Source organism: Marmota flaviventris, chromosome 17 (assembly GCF_047511675.1).
Source record: "Marmota flaviventris isolate mMarFla1 chromosome 17, mMarFla1.hap1, whole genome shotgun sequence".
In the NCBI taxonomy this organism is placed as follows: Eukaryota; Metazoa; Chordata; class Mammalia; order Rodentia; family Sciuridae; genus Marmota; species Marmota flaviventris.
In genome coordinates this window covers 10,727,845-10,755,759 of record NC_092514.1, presented here as the reverse complement: position 1 = coordinate 10,755,759, position 27,915 = coordinate 10,727,845, and the positions used below count along the sequence as shown (strand labels likewise).

At 36.8% G+C, this 27,915-nt stretch overlaps 1 pseudogene; it reads right to left on the bottom strand.

Annotated features, from left to right (window-relative positions):
• The window catches only part of LOC139702426 (ubiquitin carboxyl-terminal hydrolase 31-like), a 124,736-nt pseudogene that overhangs the window by 4,319 nt on the left and 92,502 nt on the right, over positions 1 to 27,915 (bottom strand).

Here is a 27,915-nt window from a genome sequence, read left to right as displayed (position 1 = left end):
AAAGTTGCAAGATCCAAGAGTGAACATTTCTATACACTAAGAGTAAAGTATCTGAAAAACAAATTAATCTTGTTTATAATGTCATCGAAAATATATTTATGAATAAATTTAGTTAAAAATTTGAATGATCTGTATTCTCAAAATTAAGAAACATGAATGAGAAAAATAGAAGATGACTAGTAAATACATATTAGATATACTGTGTATATAGTAGGTATACTGTGTTCAGATGTACTACTCTAAGAAACACCTGGGAATACAAATGTAGGCCATCTATTGTTTATACAGCAATTCTCATATTCTAGGATGACTTTAAACTTCCTACCCCTACCCTCAAACAATGCCTTACAGATTTATCTTTTAGTTCTGAAAAAAATGTTTTCCTTCTGCTAAATTTTACCTACTTACTACTTTTGTAGATATCTACCAATAAATAGCCAGCAGGTGTCCTATCTCTCTCTAGGTGCAGACACCCATCTTGGGTCACTGCTTTTATTTTTAGCAGAGGAGTCTGAAATGTTAATAGGAGCTTTTACATTGCAGGCCACAAATAGAACTAGATAATTAGATGGGAGCCCTTTGAGATTAAATATTTTAGGCAATAGAATTAAACATTTAAAAAAACTTAATTGAAATAATATTTGATAAAGTATCTCTTTGTGAATCTAAATAGTACTTTCTAGAGTGAAAATTTTTATTCAGTTTGATTTATCATGGAGTCAGGAGGTAGCATGATCTAATGCAGAGTTTCAATTACATCAGCTCCTACAGGATCCTATTTGTGTAACTTTTAGTCATTGGGCATGAATTCAGCAAACATTGCTTCTGGGAAAACAGACTGAGAAATACAATGTGACATGGAGCATGATTTCTTTTTTTCTATTATAAAGAAATTTAATAAGAAAAGAAAGACAATATTTATTGCTCGCAGATGAATGTTCCTGCAGACAAATTAATTCACTCTATATTGATTTAAACAAATTTATTCATTCTGTCTTCCATGAGATACACTCCCCCTAAAAAAGATATCACATTTAAAAGTAGTTTTTGAGAAAACCAAGATTTTATAGAAAACATCACTTTTAAAAATAGTCAAACAATGGCTTAGTGTGTTGCCATACTCCTGATCTATAATCCCAGAAACTCTGGAGGCTGAGATGGGAGGATTTCAAGTTCAAAGCTAGCCTCAGCAAGTTAGTGAGACTTCAGGAATTGAGTAAAACCTTGTCTCAAGATTTAAAAAAAGCACTGGGGAAAAAACTCAGTGTTAAAGTACTCCTGTGTTCAATTTCCAGTTGTTTATGTTCCCCACCAAAATTCTAACAACATAAATATCTCAACTCTCTAGATTATAAATTCTAAAACTTTTTTTTTTCATTCATAGGAACACTTTATATTACATAAATAGATTGAGGATATAAAGGGATTTTTGTGGAATATATATATATATATATATATATATATATATATATATATATATAAATAAATATATAAATCTAACACATTACAAATTAAAACTATGAAATTTTAAATATATATTTGTTGAGAGCCACTGCCAGGTCAAGATGGTGCCTGGCATTTTGCCAGAAGGAGCAGTTCCTGCTGCCTTGGGTGCCTGCTATTTTTGAGCTCTCAGGGAGTTCCTGGAGAGTTCATGTGGGTGGCGTGCAGCGTGGGTTCTAAAAATAAAGTTCGTTCCTGCTTGAATCTTCAAGTGGCTCATGATTTGTGCCCAGCCAGACTGTGGCATATATTTACTAATTCATTTTAATTACTAATAAATATATTTTGTTCATATAAATAGTCTATCTTTATGAAAAAAATACTATATCTTACTATATTCTACCCTCACACACACCAAAAAAGAGAGAGTAGAATTATATTACAGCTTTGCACATTTTTTTCATGTTTGGCTTAACAGATCACAGCAGGTTTATTTCTTGCTTCCCACATACATGAATGAAGTTTAAAAATGGAAAAGTTTTTAAAAGAATTTTTATACAATTGTGGAAATTATTTGTTTTAATAATAAAGTTTGACAAGTGGTGATTTGCTAGATTTATTAATGATTAGTTATAATGTAGAATCTAAATTTGTATCATGTACTTTTTACATAAAAATTCATTTTCTTACAATCTGAAGGATCATTTACCCTGTCATGATTTTCTCACATCATTTATTACTCTTTGGGATACACTGGTTCCCTACATTATGCAGATACTGGTTTTAGAAACATTTTATTTTTGTGGGATCAAGACATTGCATTTGTTAATATCACCTAGTTCTGTACAGAAAATTTATTTGTTTATTTATCTATTTATTTATTTATGTACCAGGGATGGAACCTGGTACTCAAGCACTGAGCACATCACATTTTTAGTTTTTATTTTGAGACAGGTTCTTCCTAAGTTGGTCAGGGCCTGGCTGTGTTGCTGAGGTTGGCTTAGTACTTAAAATCCCCTCTGCCTCAGCCTCCCAAGTGAATGTTATTACAGGCATTCACCACCAGGCCCGGTTAAAATCTAAATTTTTACCACAATTACTCAACATTCTATAATGTTTATGGTATGAATTTGCATTATCGTAAAGTGACTTTCTGTTACTTACTTATACCATAAAATGCATACCTGATTTTGATATTAACATCTTATACACTTTCTCATTATCTCTTTCATGTATCATTATATAGATCATTATATATAATGTATATATATATATATATATATATATATATATATATATATATATATATATTTCCATTTAGTCTTCTCGGGTATGTTGTATACAGAATTTATATTGTTTCTAAGTTTTTAAGACCAATATCAATAAGAGTAAATGTTAAGAATGAGAAAAATTTTGTAATTAGCATTGAACTTCAAACTAACTTCAACTGCATCCAAAATTAAATGAGGAATTTTATCAGTATCCACCAGTTATTGTGTAGATGTCTTCATAATTCTTGCATGTTAGAATTCTATTTCCTTATAGTAAAGACAATTGATTTATTTTTAAATTTTAACATTCATATAAAGTGTACTAAAGTGCTTAGATTTCAGCTGAGGAATGGTGAATAAATGAAAGTAACAGAGTCCATATTCTAGTGGGTTCATTGTGTCAGACACTGGACAATAGAAATATTTAATATAACTTTTCTCATTACTTTAAAATATCTAGATTAACTTCATACATGGTTTCATTTATGGAAGAATTTTTAAGAAATTGTAAATGTCCTTGAGCAAAAAAGAGATCCTTTGTCAGATAATGAATTGGAGAATAATTTAGGAATAAGTTTCCCAGAGAAGAAGTATAAATAAAAGGGAATTTTTAATTCCAATTGTTAAAAGAAAAATGGGAAGAAATTTCTACTATTTTAATAGAGACAAAACAAGTGGAAAGCAGGAGAAAATGGAATAAAAAACAATGCAATATTTTCCCTTACGTGACCTAAATCACACCACATTAAACACAGCAAGCCTTTCTTGCAGGGCATAGCACCAAGGACAAGGTACTGTACAGGATATTTTAAGGTAATGGTTTAAATCATTTCTTTTACCTCGTCATTAGCTGGGGAGTTAATCACAGCAGTATTTCTATGTGCCGTGTTGGTGAGAAGCCCCACAGCCCAGTTTAACAGAAGCACTCCTCACTGGGAGGCAAATAGCTTTCTTTGCTCTCCAGCCAATCTGGAGACTTCCAACAGCCAGGGCTTGGTGCAGGCTGGCCAGGAAGCGGAACACAGTTGCAGAGAACACTGGCCTTCCTTTGGAGGCGATAATTAGCCTTATAATTCATACTGGAGTCAAAGTAATTAAAGATCGGAAACTGTTATTCACAAGTTGCAGAACTTAGAAATGAGTAAATAGCCGCCCAAAAATCTAGATGTGGGCCCCTTTGCCTGTGTTTACCTGGGAAAAACTTGTGGGCTTGCAGCCTTCAGCATCCTCTGGTCCTCGGGAGGGCTGTAATGCCATGGAACATGCAGTTCTTCCTCCTTTGTCCCCAGTGTAGCCTCTGGAATAGTCTGATTTTCAGAAAAATGGGAGATAATCACCCCACAAGTCAATTTAATAAAATCATAGACAGCTGGAGGATCCAGAGGGGGAAAAAAATAACTTTCCTTGTTATTTTCCCCAAAATATCTTTTCAATACTGCCTAAAAATTTGATAATAAAAACTTTTGCTTTTCAGTGACCACTAACTCAAACTTTTACTCAAGAAAGAAAATGGCAAGGCAGTCAGCAGAGAGAAACGGATGTGGAATAAAGCTAGAAAGATGAATAAAGCCAGATTATTGAAAAGGACAGCATGGGGGACTTGGTTCTCTAAAAAAAAGAGATGAAAGTGTTTTAGGGGAGAGAAAGATATGTTGCCTTTGGCAATAAAAATGGTCTTTTGTGACTCAGGAGTAGCATGCAGCCATCCAGAGATCTTGTGCTGACAGAATTCATCAGAGAAGTTGTCTTGTAACCATCTCTCCACAGAGAGCTCAAGTCTGGAGAAAGCTGGTGGACTCCCATTTCCTCATGTGTCAAGGGCTAAGGGAGATAGTCTAGTTTTAGACACAAAAAGTAGTTTTTCCTAGAATTTTCAGTAATCTTCTGTTCTGATTATTTGGGGATTCTGTGGAAGGTAAGTTTTCTCTGCTTTTCTGCTTGCACAAAGGTAAGACTTCAATTTTGAAATATGAAGAATGTGTGCATGTGGTGGTATGTTTGTGGGTATGTGTGCATATTTATAGTGTTTGAGGATATCTATGAGTACTGTTTGTCAGTGTATACCTTTTTTGTTGTGTGTACATGTGTACATATTGTGTATGTGTGTGTGTGTATGTGTGTGTTATTTTCAGGAAGGAAATGGTAGAAGTCCAGTTGTGAAACCTTAAATAAGATTTCACTTGATTTCTATATGGGAAATCAAACTAATAAAACTGTGGTCTGATTCAAAGACAGCCGCACCTATTGTGTTGAGCACATTTCTTATTAAAAGGTTTGTGCATAATTCATGTTTTCTGTAGTACACTGACAGTTCTCTACAGCCTGTTCAGAGAAAGTAAGGAAAAGTTACCTCATTCTGCCCATGAATCTGTACTTTAGTCTGCCAGTAGACATTCTTCAGAGACACAACCATCCAAGGCCATCTCAAGACTCAAGGTGAGATTTCAACCGGCAATGAGCTTGTGATTTGTATAATTTCTCTGAACGTTAACTATGCTTGACAGTTAATTCTGTCATCCACATTTCATCTTCTCTGAACTTTATGTTCCCACATCAGAATCCGTCTTTTTTTACAGATGTGTGTACAGTTGTACCTGGAAAATATTTTAGGCCCACAAGGAGAAGAAGAAAGATTGTGTTGAATCTCACTGCTTGGGAAGGTGACTGAGCAGCCTCTTCTACATTACCCTTTGGGAGAAGACTTCAGGAAAGAGTGCTTCAGGAAAAAGAAATGATAACTGGTTAAGAATCCTTCAACCCAAATTATATGTTCTAAAACTGTAGAGTCTGCAATAACGACAGGAAATTCCAGGATCTGAAACGTATTAGTGATCTGAAATTTAAGTAATGTAAATTTCCCCCCAAATGACAGTTATAAAGCATAGTGTAAAATAACATGATCCATAATTTTGCAGATATTTGTAGGTATTGATTGTTGAGGAAAGGGAAAATAGGTACAGGAAATATAATTTTAAAGCCATATTAAAATCACTTTTTGCTAGGGTATAGCTCAATGGTAGAGCTTTTACCTAGCATGCATGAGGCCCTGGGTTTCACCCTGTAAAAATAGATAAATAGGAGAGAGAGAGAGAGAGAGAGAGAGAGAGAGAGAGAGAGAGAGAGAGAGAGAGAGGAGGAAGAAGAAGAAGAAGAAGAAGAAGAAGAGGAGGAGGAGGAGGAGGAGGAGGAGGAGGAGGAGGAGGAGGAGGAGGAGGAAAGGAAGGAAGGAAGGAAGGAAGGTAGTAAGTTAGTTTGATTTACTTTTTCCATTATGGGTGGGCATTTGGCACTGACCCATGACAGTATTCTCCCATAATCTGCCTTTGTAAAGCATCTGCATCCCTCAGTAAGCCCCAGAGTACCACACATGCCTGAAATCCTATATCTGCTATCCTTGCCATTCATGTCTCATCTTGGTATTTAGGGTTCATACCTACTCATGATTTGTGTATTGCCTGTAGTTCCTCCAGAAAAAAAAATACCATTTCTTAACAGTTCACTAGAGAAGATTATAATTCATAGAAACTAATATCATTTTCATATTGGAATTCTGTCCAAATACAAATCCCAGATGGATGTTCACATGTTCCTTAGCGACCCCAGCCTGCAGAGATTTGTGTTTTCTCCTCCTGCCTTTTTCTTTTATAGCTTTCAGCATAAACTTAATCACATATATTTAACCTCCATAATTGTTCTCAGTATAAATTATTACTCTGACAGTGTTTAATATCCTGTCAGCAGGATCTACGTTATTCCCTCTATATATCCCATGAAGTACCTAGAATACTACTTAGTAGGTACTCAAAAATGTTCATAGATTTTATTTGGTAATGTCATAAATGGTAAATTGTAAAATCACTTAATCTCTTCAGTTATTGGGATTCTAGACTTGGGTTCTTACTGGTGTGCGAGTCAACTCACTGTAAGCTGAAAGAATGTGTCACATTGACACTTACACTCTGCATGCATCTCTGTGCCCTGTAGGTTAGAATGCAAGCACATGGGTTCTTTGTTCAACCTAGAATGCAGTATGGGGTCCTCAGTAAGTGCATGATGAATGAAGAAAACTTATTCTATCAGATTACACGGAATGTCAGCAAGTTCAAACCCCCACTTTTGAGAACACTCCTCCCCATTTGGAGGTGAACCTGGTAGTTAGTAAAGTTCCCTCTATATTGGCCACAACTGACCGGCCCTAGGGTGTACACTGACCTGAGCAATCTAGTCAGATCCTTCCTTATTCTTGCAGAAGTAGAAGTTGAGGGAACTTGGGTACAAACCGTGACTAAGGAGGGCAGTGAGGTGGACTGTGGACTGGGAATGCCACGTTCCACCTTTGCAAGATGGAGAGAAGAGAAAGCTGATCTGTGGAGAGAACAAATGGAACAAAGGCCAAAAGGAGGAGAGTCCAGTCCTGTGGCAAGAACAGGGGAGCTTTGCCCCAGCACCCTATCCTGACTCTGTTTCTAATCCCTTGGGAGATCAATTTACTTCCAGTCCTTAGTTTCCACGAGTCTTCATGAGTCAGTCCTGGGCAATCCCAAGCTAGTTATTAGGGTTTCCCACCACTATATTACCAAAATTGTTTTTTCTTTTTTTAAATTTTTACTGTTGGTTGTTCAAAACATTACATAGTTCTTGATATATCATATTTCACACTTTGATTCAAGTGGGTTATGAACTCCCATTTTTACCCTGTATACAGATTGCAGAATCACATCAGTTACACATCCATTGATTTACATATTGCCATACTAGTGTCTGTTGTATTCTGCTGCTTTTCCTATCCTCTACTATCCCCCCTCCCCTCCCCTCCCCTCTTCTCTCTCTACCCGCTCTACTGTCATTCATTTCTCCCCCTTGTATTATTTTTCCCTTTCCCCTCACTTCTTCTTGTATGTAATTTTGTATAACCCTGAGGGTCTCCTTCCATTTCCATGCAATTTCCCTTCTCTCTCCCTTTCCCTCCCACCTCTCATCCCTGTTTAATGTTAATCTTCTTCTCATGCTCTTCGTCCCTACTCTGTTCTTAGTTACTCTCCTTATATCAAAGAAGACATTTGGCATTTGTTTTTTAGGGATTGGCTAGCTTTACTTAGCATAATCTGCTCTAATGCCATCCATTTCCCTGCAAATTCTATGATTTTGTCATTTTTTAATGCAGAGTAATACTCCATTGTGTATAAATGCCACATTTTTTTTTATCCATTCGTCTATAGAAGGACATCTAGGTTGGTTCCACAGTCTTGCTATTGTGAATTGTGCTGCTATGAACATTGATGTAGCAGTGTCCCTGTAGCATGCTCTTTTTAGGTCTTTAGGGAATAGACCGAGAAGGGGAATAGCTGGGTCAAATGGTGGCTCCATTCCCAGCTTTCCAAGAAATCTCCATACTGCTTTCCAAATTGGCTGCACCAATTTGCAGTCCCACCAGCAATGTACAAGTGTACCCTTTTCCCCACATCCTCGCCAGCACTTGTTGTTGTTTGACTTCATAATGGCTGCCAATCTTACTGGAGTGAGATGGTATCTTAGGGTGGTTTTGATTTGCATTTCTCTGACTGCTAGAGATGGTGAGCATTTTTTCATGTACTTGTTGATTGATTGTATGTCCTCCTCTGAGAAGTGTCTGTTCAGGTCCTTGGCCCATTTGTTGATTGGGTTATTTGTTATCTTATTGTCTAATTTTTTGGAGTTCTTTGTATACTCTGGATATTAGGGCTCTATCTGAAGTGTGAGGAGTAAAGATTTGTTCCCAGGATGTAGGCTCCCTATTTACCTCTCTTATTGTTTCTTTTGCTGAGAAAAAACTTTTTAGTTTGAGTAAGTCCCATTTGTTGATTCTAGTTATTAACTTTTGTGCTATGGGTGTCCTATTGAGGAATTTGGAGCCCGACCCCACAGTATGTAGATCGTAGCCAACTTTTTCTTCTATCAAATGGCGTGTCTCTGATTTGATATCAAGCTCCTTGATCCATTTTGAGTTAACTTTTGAAGTAGCTTGAAAAGTATTTGTATTAGTTCCTCTTTAAAGGTTTTGTAAAACTCTGCTGTATAACCATCTGGTCCTGGGCTTTTCTTAGTTGGTAGTCTTTTGATGGTTTCTTCTGTTTCCTCAATTGATATTGTTCTGTTTAGGTTGTCTATATCCTCCTGTCTCAATATGGGCAGATCATATGACTTAAGAAATTTATCGATGCCTTCACTATCTTCTATTTTATTGGAGTATAAGGATTCAAAATAATTTCTGATTATCTTCTGTATTTCTGAAGTGTCTGTTGTGATATTGCCAAAATTGTTTTTTCTATTTGAATACAAAAACTGTAGTAGAGTTTGAACTATAAGATAATGTAGAATATTTTTTTAGCTGGTGGTCAATTTGTCCCTCTTTCAGCTCTACCATACGCTGTGCTTGACTAAGTAATGTCTTAATTTTCTTATTGCTGAGTTAACGATGTTCATCTCGATGACATGGACGATTTCATCTCCCTACTTCTGTGATTCTGCCACAGCACCAGTTATGTCAATGAAAATGACAATAATAAATTAGCCAAATGTTTCCACATATTTGGACATTTGGTAACATGTGGAGAACATATCCAGGTATTTATAGCATGCTTTAATTTTCACTTAGATTAGTTAAATTGGTACAGTTTCATTTCAAACTCATTTTTACAATCCTTCACATTCACGTAGCACCAGACTTTATTTGTTTTATTCTGAGATATTTTCCGAATAGCAATCATGAAATCAAAATTGTGTTTAAATAGGCTTTTCTGATCCATGTGCATGGAACACCTGTTTTTTTATGTCTACAGAAAGCTCTGTCTCATTAAAAATTTAGTACCATGATTTTATGTTCTTTTGTTCTGAATATATTAAAGTATCTTTCCCAAAAACATTTATAAGATTTCCTGGTTGTAAGTAAATGCAAAAAAACATTAAACAATTAAAGAAAATCAAAACTTGGAGTATGGCCTTAATACTAATAAATACAGACCCAAGGACCAGAAACTGAAAAGATGGCATGTTGAGGGGGGAAAAAAAAAACAAGAACGCTTATCACATCCAACTCTAAATTTTTAATAAACCACTCATACTAGGTTCTAAAAAATAGGATCCTAGATGGTTAGATTAAATTGCCATTGTTAATGCAGAAAAAATTTTCAAGTCATAATTCATTCTATTCTTATTTCTTGTTAAGCTGCTACAAAATATGTCCCCTGACCCAAGTTCAATACTGTACATAAAATTATATTTCTGTTATACAACAAAGTCTGCCTAAAACAATGAAAACAATGTTTTAAAATGCTCTCATAACTGAGTCCAAATCCAAAATGTTAGTTTTGCTTATGCAGTTATCTATAATATTCTGATTCCATGGGAAAACTCATATTACAAACAGGGCAGGATTATTTGGGGGGCCCAGAACTCATGCCTAGAGCCACAACATTAACCCAGTGTCTTAGTCCAGAACATACTGCCATCCAACCCAGTGCAGATGACCATTTGTCCCTGGCTCAGATACACATAGGCAGTTAAGGAGCTTACTCATGGGCATGAACCACTCTCTAGATGGTGGAAACCAACTAGACTCAGCATCCAGACTCATCCTGTCATCTTTTCAGTTTCCTGTCCTTGGGTCTGTATTGATTAGTCATGTTCCAACTTTTTTTTTATTAATTTAATATATTTTTTACATTTACTTATGACCAGGAAATCTTATAAATGTTTTGGAGCAGAACATCAATGTGGGTGACTGGCAGGAAAAGTATGATAAAAGCTGTCTGATAACCACAGATGGGAAGAAAAATAAGACATATGCCAAAGTTAGGACTTCAGAAAATCTACAAACAGGTACAGAAAAATAAAAAATAGCTTAGTTTAGATGGTGCATGAAGGTAGTTAGTAGGAAATAAAACTAGAAATTATGTTGGAACCAGATTATAAATGACACTATTTGGCAAGCCAAGGAAGTCAAAACTCAAAAAATATCTGAGACACCTGTTTTAGACAGCTTTTTCATCACTGTGACCAAAAGACCTAACATGAGCCATTGAAAGATGATAAGTTTGTTTGGCTCATGATTTTAGAGGTTTCAGCCTCTATACAACTGACTCCAGAGATCTGGACCCAAGGTGACACAGAACATCATGGTGGAAGCATGTGGCAGAGGAAAATCTTTTGGGACATGGTAACAAAGAGTCCAAAAGAGCTTCATGACCATGAATAAAATATAAACCTCAAACTCATACCCCCAGTGACCCACCTCCCCAGCCACACCCTACCTGCCTGCAGTTATCACTCAGTTAATCCTTTCAAGTGGTTAATGCACTGACTTAGGTTAAGACTCTCATAACCCAATCCATTCTGCTTGTGAATTTTCTTGCATTATCTCACACATGAGCTTTTGGGGGATACTTCATATCCAAGCTGTACCCATACTCTTTGTGATTTTTTAAAATTTTTAATTTGTTCTGCTCAGTTATACACAACAGTAGAATGCATTTTGACATATTGTACATACAAGGAGTATAACTTCCCATTCTTGTGGTTGTACATGACTAGAGGTACATTGGTTGTGTATCCATATGTGAACATAGGACGTTTTGTCCAATTCATTCTATTGTCTTTCCTATTTGTATCTCCCCTTCCTTCCCTTAACACCCATTTTTTAAATAATCCAATTAACTTCTATTCCCCTGCATGATTTTTAAACAGAATATTGAATTATAATAATGGAAACAGGAATGACAATATTAGATCCTATTAATAAATCATAATCATCTAAATTGGGAGTGGTATTGCATGAAAACCAAGCTTAATAAGGGATAGTATATGGGCTCAGAAAGGAAAAATTACTTAACACCTACTTGACAAAAATTAATAAAATATACCTGTACTGTAAGATGGAAAGGTTTAATTTCTGTAAGAGAGGGCCAGAATGTTTAGAAATCTAGTCGCATGCCTTCCTTGTATCCTTTTTCTTTCATTCACCAACTCTATTTGACCCGCTACCAATTCAGGGCTACTTGTAATCTTCAGAAACACATGCGATTTCAGAAAAAAAAAAAAAAATCAAATCCACTTTGATCTACTACTCGAAGAGAGGAAAAGTCACCTTTACTGACCATAAAAGCTAATATCCACTGAGCAGACAATAGATGCCAGGCATAGTCCTATTCATTTTATAAGCCTTATCTCATTGCATCTTTCAAAAAACACTACATGGTAACTTCTATTGTATCATTTTCTGAGTTTAATATATATTGAAGAATTTTCCCAAGGCTACAGAGTTTATACACTTTGCTCTTAGCCAACCCACATGCTTTGTACTACATAATTTAAAAACATAACCTCTGATCTGGGGGTGTCAAAAGCTCTCACATGTTCATAGTTTCTACTTTTTTTCCTGTGAACCTGTCTGCCCCTTGTGCTTAAATTCTCTTACCTAAGCTGTGTCTGGTGGTTCCCACCATAGTCCAGGTGGTAGCCTACAGCACTGCTTACCCATGTTGAGCACTCCACTCCAAGGCTCCATCCCCCAGGTAAACATCACTGTGTAAAGTATGGCCACATGATGTGTTTGGGGCAATGATCTCTGAGTGCAGTGACAGGAATTCATTCTGGGGAGGATACAGAAGAGCTACTGATAATTCTCCATGACCTATTTCCTCTCTGCCACAGGAAGGCCAATGACAGAGATAAAGAGTTCCATCAGATTAGCTCTCTGAATGGAGATATGTTGAGTCAAAGCACAGCTGACCTTCAGTGGATCCCCTCTAAGAGTCAAACTCTGTGTCTCTATCTTCTGTCCTAAAATTTGTGCTTTCTCCTTTTTAGCCTCTGTGACTTAGAGACTCTCCTTACAGCACCAGTTTCTATCCTAAATGTTGCTGTAGATCACATGCCCCAAGAAACAGACTTCAGAATGCTGAGATTTGTAGATGGTGTATATATTGGGACGTGGTCTTTAGAAAATCACATGCAGCAGTGAGGGAAGTAGGACTGGGGGATGGAGGAGTAGTCCTGATGCAGTTGCAGAGAAGCTTTTGGCGATATGTTTAGCGATTGGGAACTGGAAACCCCATGGACTTTTCCCAGTTGGGGAAAGAGGATGGGATCCATGTCTACTCCATGGACCTGCTATTAGTCATGTTGTATACCCATAGGAAAGGCAGCTTATTTGACAATGTCAATTTCCATATAAGGGCTTAACCTTTATCCATCGTGGCAAAACTCTGTCCAGTCAGGACAATGGATTGCTTCATAGTCTTAAGTTCAGTAGAACTTTGCTGCATCTCCAAATGGAAGCATCCCCCTCTCAAAACTGAAAACTGCAAAGCAGAGGAGCTTGAGAGTCTCATAAACGAGAAGGACAAATTGCCATGTGTGAAGTTTGTATTGGTGGTTGACTTTCTCAAGAGACAGTGTCACATCAGGACCTCTGGGGAGGATGAATTCTCCAAAGCAATAAATGTGAATTATCCAGGTGAGTGAGAGTCCATGCTGTGTCAAGAGACAACGTACATTCCAGCAAGTATGACGATAAAGGCCACCATGAACATTCAATTTATATGTCCACTGTGCAAGCACTAGAGTTGCCACTGATATAGGCAGCTGACATAGGTCAATGCGCTTTGTTGAACATTTATGTCATATCAAGATGTTCACATTTTATGCCCACTTATATATGTTAGCCAGATATGTCAGTTTTTACATAGTTCTTGTCTTTGATGGTCCAATATTTTTCATGCCCAGCCATTTACTAAGCAGCCAAACCATGCTTGTTGCCCATAAGTCCAATATATTATTTTACTTCAGGATGACTTTCTATCCACACAAAATTCACAACATGATGTATTGCCTGAACTTGGCCAATGGGAGGATTTCACATAACTGCTGTTTTTGAGGCCACTGAGAGAAATTTAGGATCTTCTGTTTTCATTTTGCACATACCCAGAAGACTCATCTATCAACACTGATATTTTTCTTCTTCCATCAGCTGTTCATAAGGAAGTCTTCATGTGGCCATAGGTGTGAGCAGATGTAGACATTAGTGAAATGTGGTGGATAATATAGAGGACTCAGTTGCTGCTTATGCAGCTTATTTGTGCTTTCTTTCCTTGTCTATGTGTAAACCCAGATGTTCTTTTTCCATTTTTTTTTCCATGGTTGCTTTCAGGACAACAGAATATATTGTTTTGAGAGGACTGATAAATCCAGTTAAAGGTTGGTGACTTAGAACACAGGACAGCTAATGCCTTGCGGTCATTTTATCTTCTCTCTCCTATCTCAGTAACTTTTATGTGACATATAATTGCCTGTCATGTATGCCATATTGTGCTCCCATAACTCAGGTGTATACATTATGATCATCTGGGAGTTGCCATAAATCCATACCATTTTTACCCACTGCAGCCACCTCTACACCACAGGAACTGTTCGTTTATATGGATCAAGTAGAAAGTCTGCTTCTAATGCAGACTGTGCCTCCTGCAGCATCTTTACCTTCTCTGTTCCTTATCACAATATGGCAGCTCTCATTGGCATTTTATAAATTAACTGAGTAGTTGCCAAGTATGGATTGTGTTGCCCAGAACCTGTAGAGACCTACCAGATTTTCATCTTTTTTTCTTGGTGGCAAAAGGAGCTAACACAGTGTGTTTGAGACCATTGAACCCCACAATCTTCTCCAATGTGTTTGGGTCCTGAAACTTTTTAGGTTTATCTCCCATTCTGTGGAGTACGTATATCTTTCAAATGTCTTCAGCATACCTGAAATTTTTTGCTCTTCTTTTTCAACTAATAAGATGTCATGAACTTAGTAGATTCATGTGGTATTCTGCAGAATGTTCCTAGTTATTTCAGAATGTGTTAAGGTAGAGGGTAAATTAACGCATCTCAGAAGTAAGACCATAAATGTGCACTCTTGATATCCCTGTGTGAGTGTGAACTGCTTCTGATCTTCCTTCCTAGTAGGAATGAGAAGCACCATACCAATGGCTGTTCACCGTCTACGTGAACTCCCACTAACATGTTCTGTAATAATACAGCACTTACTCCAGCTTTTAACTTAATTGAGTTGCAGTCATTGACTGTCATCCTCCAAGATCAATCTGTTTTTATAACCAAATTTATAAATTAAATGGGGATATGATGGAGACCATACTCCAAAAGTGTTGTCCTTAAACATGACAGTAGTCTCTGATTCCTGTCCCCCATGAATGCAATATTCCTTAGGCTTTATGTATCTTAACCAAGAGAATGGTAGTGTCAGAAGTCATTCTGACACTGCCCAATTTCAGAGTCCTTGCCAATAAGTCCAGACATTCTTCATTCTATTATGGCAGGAAAGGGAAAATTACTACTTAGTGGGTCCTTAGAACTAGTGGATCATCTGTGAGACAAAACTGGGCTACGGATTTATCTACTACTTGACTTTATTATACCTCCACTCTAATAGGGCTACACGATGATGCTTGAAGTTCCCAAGCACCAATTCTAAGAATGGCCAGTGTCTAGTAGTCTTGAATACCAGGCTCTAGTCCTGTTATGGTTTGGATGTGAGATGCTCCCCGAAAGCTCACATGTGAGACAATGCAAGAAGATTCAAAGGAGAAATAATTGGGCTGTAAGAGTCTTAACCCAATCAGTGATTTAATCCCCTAATAGGCATTAACTGGGTGGTCACTGAAGTTGTAGGGTGTGACTGGAGGAGGTAGGAATGGGACATGGCTATGGGTATAAAATTTTGTATCTGGAGGGTGGAGTCATTCTATCTCTGTTTTCTGATCTTGATATGAGTGTCTTCCCTCTGCCACACTCTTCCCCCCATGAAGTTTTGCCTCAACTCAACCCTGAGGAATGGAGCCAGCCTTCTATGGATTAAGACCTCTGAAACTGTGAGCCCTAAAATAAACTTTTCCTCCACTAAACTTGTTCTGGACAGATTTTTTTAGACATAGCAGCCAAAAAGCTGAATAAAACAAGTCCCTTCGGTGAAGAACTTAAAAATTCATTACTACTTTTTGCTCATTTTGACACAGAACTTCCTACACAGATTCTCTTATCTGAAGTTCAGAAACTCTTCTAGGGACCTGATTTTTCATTCAGGTACATGACCTCTTCCTCCTGATCATCCCTTTGTTTCTTTTGGTGGAAGATTGACCAGTACACTTCTTGGTCACCTACATATTTGTTTATGATATTGTCAACTTCTATTAAGCACATCTTAAACTCTTGTGGTCAGGACCCCCAGTTGACATTCTCATATAGTTATTCATTAGAATTATTTTGCCTGTATCTTTATGGTCTTGTGCTTTTGTAACAGAATATGATAGAGTTGGTAACTTAGAGTGAACAGAATTTATTGACTCATATTTCTACAGACTAGGAACTCCAATACAAAGTTGCTGGTATTGGGCAAGTCCCTTCTCACCTAAATCATAACATGGCAGAGTGCTTCACATTAGTAAAAGAGGGGAGAGGGAGGGGGCGGGCACATGAGTGAGCAAGGTAAATCAAACCCACTCTCACAATAATAAAACAGCTCCAGAGATAATGGCATTAGTACATTTGTGATGGTGGATCCCCCAAGACTGGGACACCTCTTCATGATCCCACTTCCAAATACCATCACAATGGCAATTAAATTTCAGCATGAGTTTTGGAGGGAGCCAACACTTATAACATTTTCCTTGTCAATGAATAAGAACTTCCATTTGGAAAGTAGAAGAAAGATCAGTGGAGTAGAGGAAGGATATTGAGGGGACCAAACATTTTTATGTACGTGTAAGAATACATTACAGTGCATTTCACCTTTATGCATATCCATAATTCATTAACCTAAAAAAAACTATAAATAAACAGAAGAAATATCACTAGAGTAGAGAAAACAGAATGGGGTAGTAAGATGGGTTAAAAAGGGAAGTATTAGGGACTGAATTGGAGCAAATTATATTCCATGCTTGTATAATTATGTCAAAATGACCTGTCTGGGAGAGTCCTGGGCTTGCACAAGCATAATGTAGACCAATGGCTGCAGATCTCAACCAAGATGCTCCAATAGTATATAATTATCTATCATGTAATAATTAGAAAAACTGCCATGTGGCCTCAATTGTTTCAAGGTTCTGTCTTTCCAGTGGATTTCAGGGATCTCAGTTTCTCCTACTGCAGGATCTTTAATTCTATTCCACATCTCTCCCTTAACCAACTTTATATTCTATTCCTCATGATCCAACTTTCTCATATTTGGGTACAAATCCACTGTCAATGGAGCATCTTGGTTGAGCTCTGCAGCCATTGGTCTACATTATGCCTGTGCAGGCCCAGGACTCTCCCAGAGAGGTCAGGAAGGGAGGTAGATAGAATTAGGCCCTGGAGGTTCATGTGGTCTGACAAGGCAGAAGCCTCTGTAACATCTTGAAGAAAGAGAAGAGTTCTAGCCTTTCACAGAATGGGTGGCTTCCAACAAGTTCAGGGGAATATGGAGATTTGAGGCTTTGAGGGTTCAATCCAGATGTTCTCATTCCAGATTTAAGAATCTCACTTCTTCACAATGGGCTTCCTGACCTTGTTATACCAGATCTTGTATATAACAGATGTTGAAGATTCAGTGCTCTCTACATCTCTGCCACTCATTTCATAAATAAGACCTGAACCAGGTTCTCATTTATTCTGTCCACTGATTGAGGGTGCTAAGATGCTTTCCATGTACTGCAGCAACGGCTTTCTGTTCTTCATGCTTTGCTTTATTTTGGAGTTGCCCACCTTCAACTTCTGATTACCCTTCCTGAATGCACCAATGACCCCCAGCAAGGCTTTCCTGTTCCACTTTGCTCCAAATTCACCGAACACCTGATATTGTATGCATACCAACACATTCCCTTCCCTAGTATTCCATCCCAGGGCTGTATGAATGAGAGTTGAGTGTTTGTACCACAGCCCCATGTCAGGATAAATCATGCTCCATTTTCCACAACTAAAACAGTTTTCACTGCCAGCCAATCACTGAACAATCCAGCTTGAAACCCACATTTCAGAGTCAGCTTCCTTCTGGGAACAGTTGGCATCAACTGTCATAAATAAGATTACTAGGAAACAAATATATTGAGTTTCTGATGTTTGCAAAAAAAAGTGGCTTATTCAGAAAGAGGGATGAAGAGAGCAGGATAGACCAGGTAGAGAGATTAAACTGTGGCGAAGTTTTATGGGTGGTTTCAACTGATATTGTGGTGGGATTCTGGGGCTGGGAAAACTTCAGCTTGTTCTAACTGAGGCAAGGGAGCCTCATCTTCTATTCCTACATCAGTTCATTAAATTTAGGGTACCCCAAGAAAGCACACGTAATCTTGCACAATATAGTCCCCCTTCACTGAGGGCAGTTCCTAGAGTGGAACTCAAGTGTGAGCAGTGAGCTGACAAGTCAGACACCAGCCAGGGTGGAGTGATTGCCTAAGTCCTGAAGAAAAGTTGGTTGGTACACCAGAGCAGGTGAAAGCACTCAGCTAATTCCAGGACACTTTTTCTAAATTTGAAGTTGATGAATTATTTCCCTATGGTTCACCTCCTTTAAGCCACATAAAGGCTCTTGTGTTAAGGCCACATCACTCTGTTGGCCTAAAGCTCTCTGGACACAATGAAATAGAATCTTGACTTTCAATCTGCTCCTCCAGTCTCTTAATGGAATTAGATGAATGGAATTTAAAGGAAATGCCAAATTCAGTGCTCTCCCATTTCTTTTTAGCAGAGCTAAGTTATTGGTTGATTACCGACACTTAAGGAGCTTCTATTCTTTGCAGTTCAAGAGTTTCACAGCAATTTCAATTTCAAGTTCTCAAGACCCATGGTAGGAATGGAAATGAAAATATTTTGGAGGAAAGACTTTACTTCCCAAAATTATAACATAAGTGATTGCCTATTTATAAAGTTTGATCATAGTAAAATATCCCAAGTTGAATCAATAACTGTATACTTATTGGCCACAGTGAAATTTATGCTGTGAAGAGATAGATACCATATGGCAGGCATTGTCTTTTCCAACAGAACACATTATGTAGAAGGAAAATGTTCATTTATTCAAACAAACTCTGTTGACTAGTGGTCAAATACCAGTCATTTTCTAGCCACCTTAGGTGACACAGGAATAAACCCACAACTTCTAAGTTTGCAATAAACTGAGATAGCCAGAAAAATATAAAATTAATTATATTAAATAAGGCATGGATATTGGGTGAAGGCCAAATTGATTTTAAATGTGAAGTCATTTTTCACATATTTCATAGCTGCGACCAGCACCCTTCAGAGAAATTCCTAGTTAGATGCTCACAGTGAACTGTAAATGCAGTAGTCCACAAAGATGATCACACTGGACCAGGGGTAAGCAGTTCATGAAGGCTGTAATCAATACCAGAAATTGAACTAAATGTACTTAGAGAAGAACCCAACAGGGATAATGAGAAAATAATTATTCCCAAGCAAAAGAAAACAATATCTTTAATATTTCTGCATGTACTTGTTTATTTTGTCTTTGCTGATAAATAGCTGGCAGTTTTCAAACGGGTTCAGACACCAACTATCTGAAATACAGGTCAATGACAACAGGTGAAGCACAAAATCAATACCCTACATCTCAGGAAGTATTGATTTGCTTAACAGAAGGAAAAATACAATTCAAGCAAAAGCTGAATACAAAATTAACCTTATACTACACCCCAAAGAAAGCTACACATGTGCTTTGAGAGCTTATTTAGAGATTCTCGCAGGGTTGTACAGCTACTCATACCCGCAACCTAAGAAAGGTCTTCCTCTATCGGGAAAGGTCATCCTCTTCCAAAACGTGTACATCTTTAGAAGGGATGTGCATGGAGAGGTTGGGGAGGAAGGGAAAACCCACCTCTCCAGCCAGATCATCCAAACAACTCTGGAAATGTAAACATAAGTGATTGCCTATTAACAAAGAATCTTAGGCAAGTTGCAGACTGGGTATTCACACCTAGGGACTGATGATAATAGAATTATATTATCTTTCTTTGCTTATTTTTAATTGTTACATTCATCTACATAGGTATTTATTGGTACAATAGAGTACATATTATATATCTCTCAAATAATGAAATATGATTTATCCATGAATAACATAAATATTTCTGTGTAAGCAAATGCATATTAATGGCATACTTAAATAGTGCATTCAGCCCTGAAAAAGGCAAATATAGGCATGTGCTCTTATTTTCTATTGACCCTAAGAATAGTTTTTTAAAAGTCAGTGTTGTTCACTTACTGAACTTTATTGATTTTCCTTCATTTAATGTATTCAGTCTTATGTAACTTGAATAATCAAGACCTACTTCAAACATGAGACATATTTGAGTTTGGCATGAGGGGTGGGGTAAATGAAAATTTCATGAATATCCATCATGTGCTTATCATTTGAAACTAAATTATAGATTATATATGTGTATGTATTCTCTTTTGTGAATCAAAACTGAAAGGAGTGATTTTAAAGGTAACAAATAAATGTAAGTTGAACTGAATCAACCTCTATTACTTTTGGTTTCCTAACCAAATTTACCCACATCCAAAGATTACTAGTTCAATTTTTTCACTTCTAATTTATTGAAACATTCAGAGATTCCATTATACCCCAAACTTGAGAGGAAATATCTGAGCAGCCAGTCTAGTTATAAAATATGACAGAGTTCTGATTCTACTCCTCATTGGGAGTTTATTAGTTCATGGGGAAAAATTAAATGTATTTGTTAAAGTGTTTATTCAAGGCTAAATGCTGAAAAACAGAATTAGTTAACACTGAAATCATTCAGCTTATGCCTGACATTTCTGAAACAAAGGATGATTATCCTTGACTTATCTTGATTGTAGCTTTCATAATGTTACTGTTGGAAAAAGATCTCTTAATTAACAAGGCTTCTCAAACAAATCCATATTTGAATCTATACTGCATTTACTTGGATGTTCTGCTTACATTCAGCAAGTCTCAAATCTTCACTTCACTTTTGTTTAAATAAAACATCAATTTTCTAATAATTATGCATTTAAAATTTAAGTATAGTGAAAGAACCAGGTTGAAAGTACATCAAAGCAGCACTTTTGTAAATAGGTCTCATTAATTCTAAATTGGCTTCTTTTTCCATTCATCCTTTCTGCATTTATGACAAAATTACAAAACTCAATGCTCTCAAGTCCTGTATACTTGAATGGAGGAAGTTGGTACTGATCTATGATGGTCCCTGTGCTGTGTTAGGCATAGGGAACATCCTGCTTTCAAGAGGCAGTTAGATCCCTAATCCTCCTCAAGATTTAGCCTTTACCAGAACTTTCCATAACAGAGATGAGAGTTATATAGGGGAACGGGTTTTTCTTATAACTTATGATTTTTTGACAGTTTTGAAAACAAAATTTACAAATACTGTAAGTCATTGTTTTTTACCACCAGATTTCCTAACTCTGCAATGATTTCTGTATTTTCTGTGTTTTCTTTTAAAATACCAGGCACTTTATAATTTTGCCTATAATTGTTTATACATATAAATTTTCTCCACAAAATATTTTTAGAACAACTTATTGCTAAGTTATTTTAAACCACTATCCATCTTTAAATTTTACACATAAATATACTATAATGTCAGATGCGTGACATTTAAATCAGAAGATTTCTGAAAAAAAAATAGTCATGAACTTTTCTCTCATGGATTATACAGTCATGGATAATGCAAGAGGGGGCTATTGGTAGGAAGGGCAGGGCTAAGGAATGATTATTTTATGAAATACAGAAAACAATATAAACTGCTCAGAATATGAAAAAATTGTCACTATATGTGCATTATTTGAAACTGAATAAATCCAGATAAATTTTATTCAGACAAGTTAGAATTCTGTACATTCTCTAAAGCACGAAATGAGTCATTAGGCAGATTACAGAAATTTGGGAAACTCAGTTAGTAGAGGTGCTTGTTATAAGAGCCTTATCGAATGTATCTGCTCTCAATATTGAAGCTTAAAAGAAAGACAAGTTCAGTTATTCTTGGTAACTGTGGGGGACTGGATCTAGGACCTCCATGGATAGCCAAACTGTAGCTGTTCAAGTTCCTTATGTAAAAATGTCATTGTGTTTGCATACAACCTATATGTATCCTACTGTGTTTGTTAAATTATCTTTAGCATAATTGTAATACCTAAAAAATATAAATGTGATGTAAACAATTGCATTTTTTAGGGAAGGTTGACCAGGAAGTCTCCACATGTTCATTACAGTCCCAACCATCACAACCTTAACTACAGAGCACATTAACAAGACACCAGAAGAGCAATGCTCCAAAACTTGTTGAGCTGGTGAGAGACTGGGGAGTATTGGAGGCTGCTGCAGAGTATGCCTACAAATAACTTAATTCCCCTGGACTCATCGCAGAGATGGGCATATGGCAAATTCAAGTTTTACTTGTTAGAAATTTCTGGAATGTTTGGAAGAATAACACTCATTCATATTTGGTTAAATGGATGTAAGCAAAACGTGTATACAGAGAGCCCACTTATTTGTTCTGCCCCGCCTGCCTTTCTGTGCCCATCTAAGGCAGTAAGATTCAATATGAGCTAGTGCCTTTAATAGGAAGGGAAAGAAGAAGCTGGCTAGGGGCTCCTTCCTGACCTCGTCTTCCTGTCTTGAATACGGAGATGATTGTTGGAGCTGCAGAGATCTTGGCATTAGCATCATTTTCCACTGAAGCAAAGGTAACTGTTTGCTTCTGGTAGAGTTCTCACAGGAGAAACATGTCCATTTACATAAGCCATTGTTGTAGCAACCATTTTCTTGATTGCAAATGCACATGGCTTAAGCGAATCTCTTTTATAGTCTTGTATCTTTATGTTTTTATTCTTGTGCAAAATACATAGAAAGATAAAAAATACAAAAATAACCTGAAAAAAATTGATGCATAGTAAATAAGTGCAATGAAGGAAGTGGTGTCTGAATTCAGGGTGTCCTGTTTTAAATCTCTGCTCCAATACTTAATATCTGTGCAATCTCACATCCCTTTGTGCTCCAGTTTCTTACATTTTAAAATACATTTTATGAAGCAAATTTAAATGCATTGCATGACAGTAATTATTCAAAGCTATTTTAAGCCCCAAGAATGAATACATACAACCCTTAAAATTTATCATTAAAAAAATAAAGCAGTATTCATTTAACTCATAATTTTTATTCTGATAAAATAGAATAAAACTGTGCACTCATAAATAAAACATATATTGGAATATACATATACAGAATGAATTATGAGGATACTACAGAAATAGATGAGAACTTAAAATTTTTCCTCCTTTTCTTTCTCTTTCTAAAGCTCTTCTGATAACATTGAACCATCTTCCCCTCTGCACATATATCATTCTTCCCCTGTCCTTAGAACTGCAGAGGGTTGTCTTGGGCTTGTCAAAGAACAATTTTCAAGAACATACCATAAGTAATTAATTAGTCTTAATTATTTAAATAACTAAATAATCCAGTAACCTTTCTCCCTTTTTTGTCTACGTCTCATTATTCTTAGAGTTACCATTTCACTTAAGCTCTCCATTAAGGATATGAGGGGACCCACAGAAGAACATTATTCTTCTCCACCAGAGGTCTGAAGCATCTTGAGATTATTCAAAGGGGAATGGGAGTTGGGAGATGAGGATATCTTCTTCATCATTCAGAAAACTGATAGAAAGGAGCCAGAATGCACAGAGTGGCTGAGGAGTCTTGGGGCTGCCCCAGACTACACTGTATATTTAAAACAAAGAAGAACAGAGCTTTGAACCTGAATCGGAACTCCGCCCCCCCCCCCCCCACGTTCCTTCTTCCACAAGCATCATCAGAGAAAGACACTCCTCATTCACCAGGCACCAGGGACTAGGGAAGCAGGCAGAGGCCTGGAGTGTCATGCTGCTAGAACTTCCCTGAAATGTACGAGTTGCAGGCAACTTACAAGAGGGGACACTGCCTTCATTCTGAATGCAGGTGCAACTTGTCTCTCTCCTACTTGATATTAAGGATCTCATACATTACCTGGATGGGTGCCCTATTTCTAATCCTTTTGTATTCTCAATAGTGGTGAAGAAAGTCAACATAACATAATAAATTAAAATGTTGTTCTTAAGTATTATCTACTAATCCCTAATGCTTACAACTTTGGCTGAACAAATTCATCAGACCAGTTCAGAGAAATATTTTCTAGAGAAATTAATATTGGTGAAAATAGCCCATTTCAAATAACTATAAGACGGTTCTATGAATAAAGATGAAAGGTTGTTTTATTACTACATACATACCAGCAAATCAGGTTAATGAATATTTATATGTAGTGCTACATGATATAATAAAAATGACGAAAATGGCATTTGGTTATAACAAAATATGACTTATGATGAAATCCATAAATACTTTAAATGTTCAATTTTAAAAAAGAACAAATACAAATTTAATTGGTGGTATAAAGCATAAAAACAAAAATTTAAGCAGAAATGCTACATGTTTACACCTTATCAACAATGTTTACAGAAGTTGTTACTACTCAAAATCTCATTAATTTACAAAACAGACTCTATAGTACTAGTGCTACATACAATTGATCTCTCAGGGGTTTTAAGGCTAGCCTGAAAAAAAAAAAAAAGCTGTGGTGATGAAGGAAGAGATAGAAGAAAGAAAGGGAAGGAGGGGCTAATGTTTTATAGAGATAAAATAAATCCTAGAACTGGCTATAAAGTAGCCAGGACATTGTGGTAAACACTAAACACTGAAGTCTGATAAAATGAACTATCCTAATATATTTGCCCCAGCTGGGCATAGTGGTGCACGCCTGTAATCCCAAAGGCTCCGAAGGCTGAGGTAGGAGAATCATGAGTTCAAAACCAGCCTCAGCAAATGCAAGGTGATAAGTAATTCAGTGAGACTCTGTTTCTAAATAAAATACAAAAAAGGGTTGGGGATTTGGGTCAGGGGTTAAGAACCCCTGAGTTCAATCCCTGGTACCTGCCCCCAAAATATATATATATATATGCATAAAGATATATATTTTCTCCAAAGCCTTGTCAAGGATCTGAACAAAGTGGATTTATAAGTTTTTTTTTTTTTTTAACTTGTCATTGTATCCTAACTACAAAAATGATCATGCTGACAGTGCCAACTCTTGTTCCTTGATCAATTATGTTTAGTCATCCTCTCTTCTAGGGAAGGTCCTGTCATTCTCTGACAGCATTTGTCCCCCACAGCCTCGTCCTTCTTAGGTTCTCCTTAAGACCACCTAACCCATGCACAAACCCACACTAAATACTTTCCAAGGTCTCTTTGATGGAGAAACCCTGCAGCTCCCCATGGTGTGAGTTCTGCCTCACCTCATGCTGTAGTAAGCCAACAGTTCAATTGCAGGTGTGCTGCTGGTGGTCTTGACTGGAGGGCGTTGACATACCTATCACCTCTCCAACCCACGGCATGTTTCTCTTTGATGGTAGCTGCTATGCTGCTTCTTTAAATGTGCTAAAACCAAGAAATACACAGTCTTGTCCCCCTGGAACTTGGATATGAAGCCAACACTCAAACACACAGTCAGTACATTCTGTACCAGCAAGGGAGTGAACATATGCAATTGCACACTGAAGTACCCACTAATCTCCATTATTTCAAACACAGACCTAATGGGAGGTGCATTTGCAGCCATCCATCAGGACTGTGTCCTTCTAACTTTAAATTTTCAGTGTGCCTAGCAGATTTCTTTAAAGTCAATTATACTACAAGTCTCTGAAAAATGACCCCATACTAGGGAAGCTTTATTGTCATGGGTGTGAGATGTGTAATTTTTTTTTTCCTGGAGAGCAGAGGAAAATGTATTGTATATTCATTCTTTAATAAAGCAAGAATTATTTATTTCTTTGTCTTACTAAAATATTTTTGGATTGAAAGACTTATTCTGCATATTTCTGTACCAGTTTCTGATAATTTATGATTTTTATGCTAAACCAATTGATCAATTTACATATTTATCCTCTCATAATTTTTGTTCGCTTCTGATTTTGCCAGTGGGATATCCAAATTGATTCATTATATGTATTTTAAAAATTCCTTTGTGTAAATTTCAAATGAAATATAGAGTAGAAAATATTATTTTTCGTGCCTGATGGAGTTTTCTAATTTTCTCCATTTTTACATGTACTTAACTAAGTTCTTTTAATCTGTAAACAAACCCTCATTAAGTTGGTAACCTGTGTTAAACTCTGATCTTATCTGTTCAGGTTTAACTGAGTTGGAAGCACTGCTCTTCTTTCTGACAGATGACATTCCCCAATGAGTCATGACCAAAGAAGGTGATCCCTGGGGCTGGGGCTGTGACTCAGCCATAGAGTGCTCACCTAGGACATGTGAGGCTCTGGGTTTGGTCCTTAGCACCACATAAACATAAATAAATAAAATAAAGGTACTGTGTCCAACTACAACTAAAAATAAAATAAAATATTTTTAAGAAACTATTAAAAAAATGAAGGTGATCCCTGAATCTTTAAGCAGAACCACAGAATTTGACATCCGCTCAGAGTGAGAGAGATACAAAAATATTGTCATTTACAGGACATCATATCAGATTGCATTAGTTCCCAAGGATTACTTTTTTTATTATTTTTTTTAATAAATGACAGGAGAATGCATAACAATTCATATTACACATATGGAGCATGGTTTTTCATATCTCTGATTATATATAATGTATATTCACAACAATTGTGTCTTCATACATGTACTTTGGATAATGTTGTCTATCACATTCGACCATCCTTGGTAAGCCCATGCCCACTCCCTTCCCTTCCAACCCTTCTGCCCTATCTAGAGTTCAACTATTCTTCCCATACTCCACACCCCCCACTATGAATCAGCCTCCTATATCAGAGAAAACATTTAGCATTTTGGGGGAGATTGGCTAACTTCACTTAGCATTATCTTCTCCAACTCCATCCATTTACCTGCAAATGCCATGATTTTATTCTCTTTAATTACTGAGTAAAATTCCATTGTGTATATATGCCACATTTTTTTTTATCCGTTAGTCTACTGAAGGGCATCTAGGTTGGCTCCACAGTTTAGCTGTTGTGAATTGTGCTGCTATAAACATTGATGTGGCTGTGTCCATGTAGTACGCTGTTTTAAGTCCTTTGGGTACAGACTGAGAACAGGGATAGCTGAGTCAAATGGTGGTTCCATTCCCAGTTTTCCAAGGAATCTCCATACTACTTTCCATATTGGCTACACCAATTTGCAGTCCCACCAGCAATGTATGAGTATACCTTTTTCCCTACATCCTTGCCAACACTTATAGTTGTTTGTCTTCATAATAGCTGCCATTCTGACTGGAGTGAGATAAAATCTTAGAGTGGATTTGATTTGCATTTTACTAATTTCTAGTGATCTTGAACATTTTTTTCATATATTGGTTGATTGATTGTATATCCTCTTCTGAGAAGTGTCTGTTGAAGTCCTTGGTCCATTTATTGATTTTTTTTTTTTTTTTTTTGGTGTTTAGCTTTTGGAGTACTTTATAATAACCTAGAGAGATTTTGCTTTATGGTTTCTCCTGCTTCAACTGTTATAATTTATTAGCATGTTGATCATCAAATCTAATCTGTTAGGATGTCATCTTAACTTTAGGATCATTAGAACTAACATTATTCTTTGCTTCTTAAGTGTATTTTTAAAAACTCAAGTGTTTATCAAAATAACCCTAGAGAAACCTCATATTCTTTGACAGATTCTGCAAAATAGAGAATGCCATGCTGTGAGACCCCTTCACCCTGTCTCCTAGTTAAGCTTTCTGTGTAATAAGACCTGTAGCTCTGAAAGAAAAAATCATATAAAATCAATATTTTATTTTAGAAAAGTTTTAGATTTATAGAAAAGTTGCAGAGGTTCTAGGAGTTGCCACATGCCCTCACCAGGTTCCTTCCAGAATTTATCTCACACTAATATAGTATGCTGGTCTAACTAAAGAGCCACCACTGATTGTACACTACTACTATTAAGAAAACTCACCCTGGATGTTTGGATGTCATAAACGTGTCTCTTGCCCCCATTCTCTTCCAGGAAATGATGTTTGTGTCTCAAACTTCTGTGTCCTATGACAGCTCCTCAAACTCTCCTTACTATTGATGACCTTGACAATTG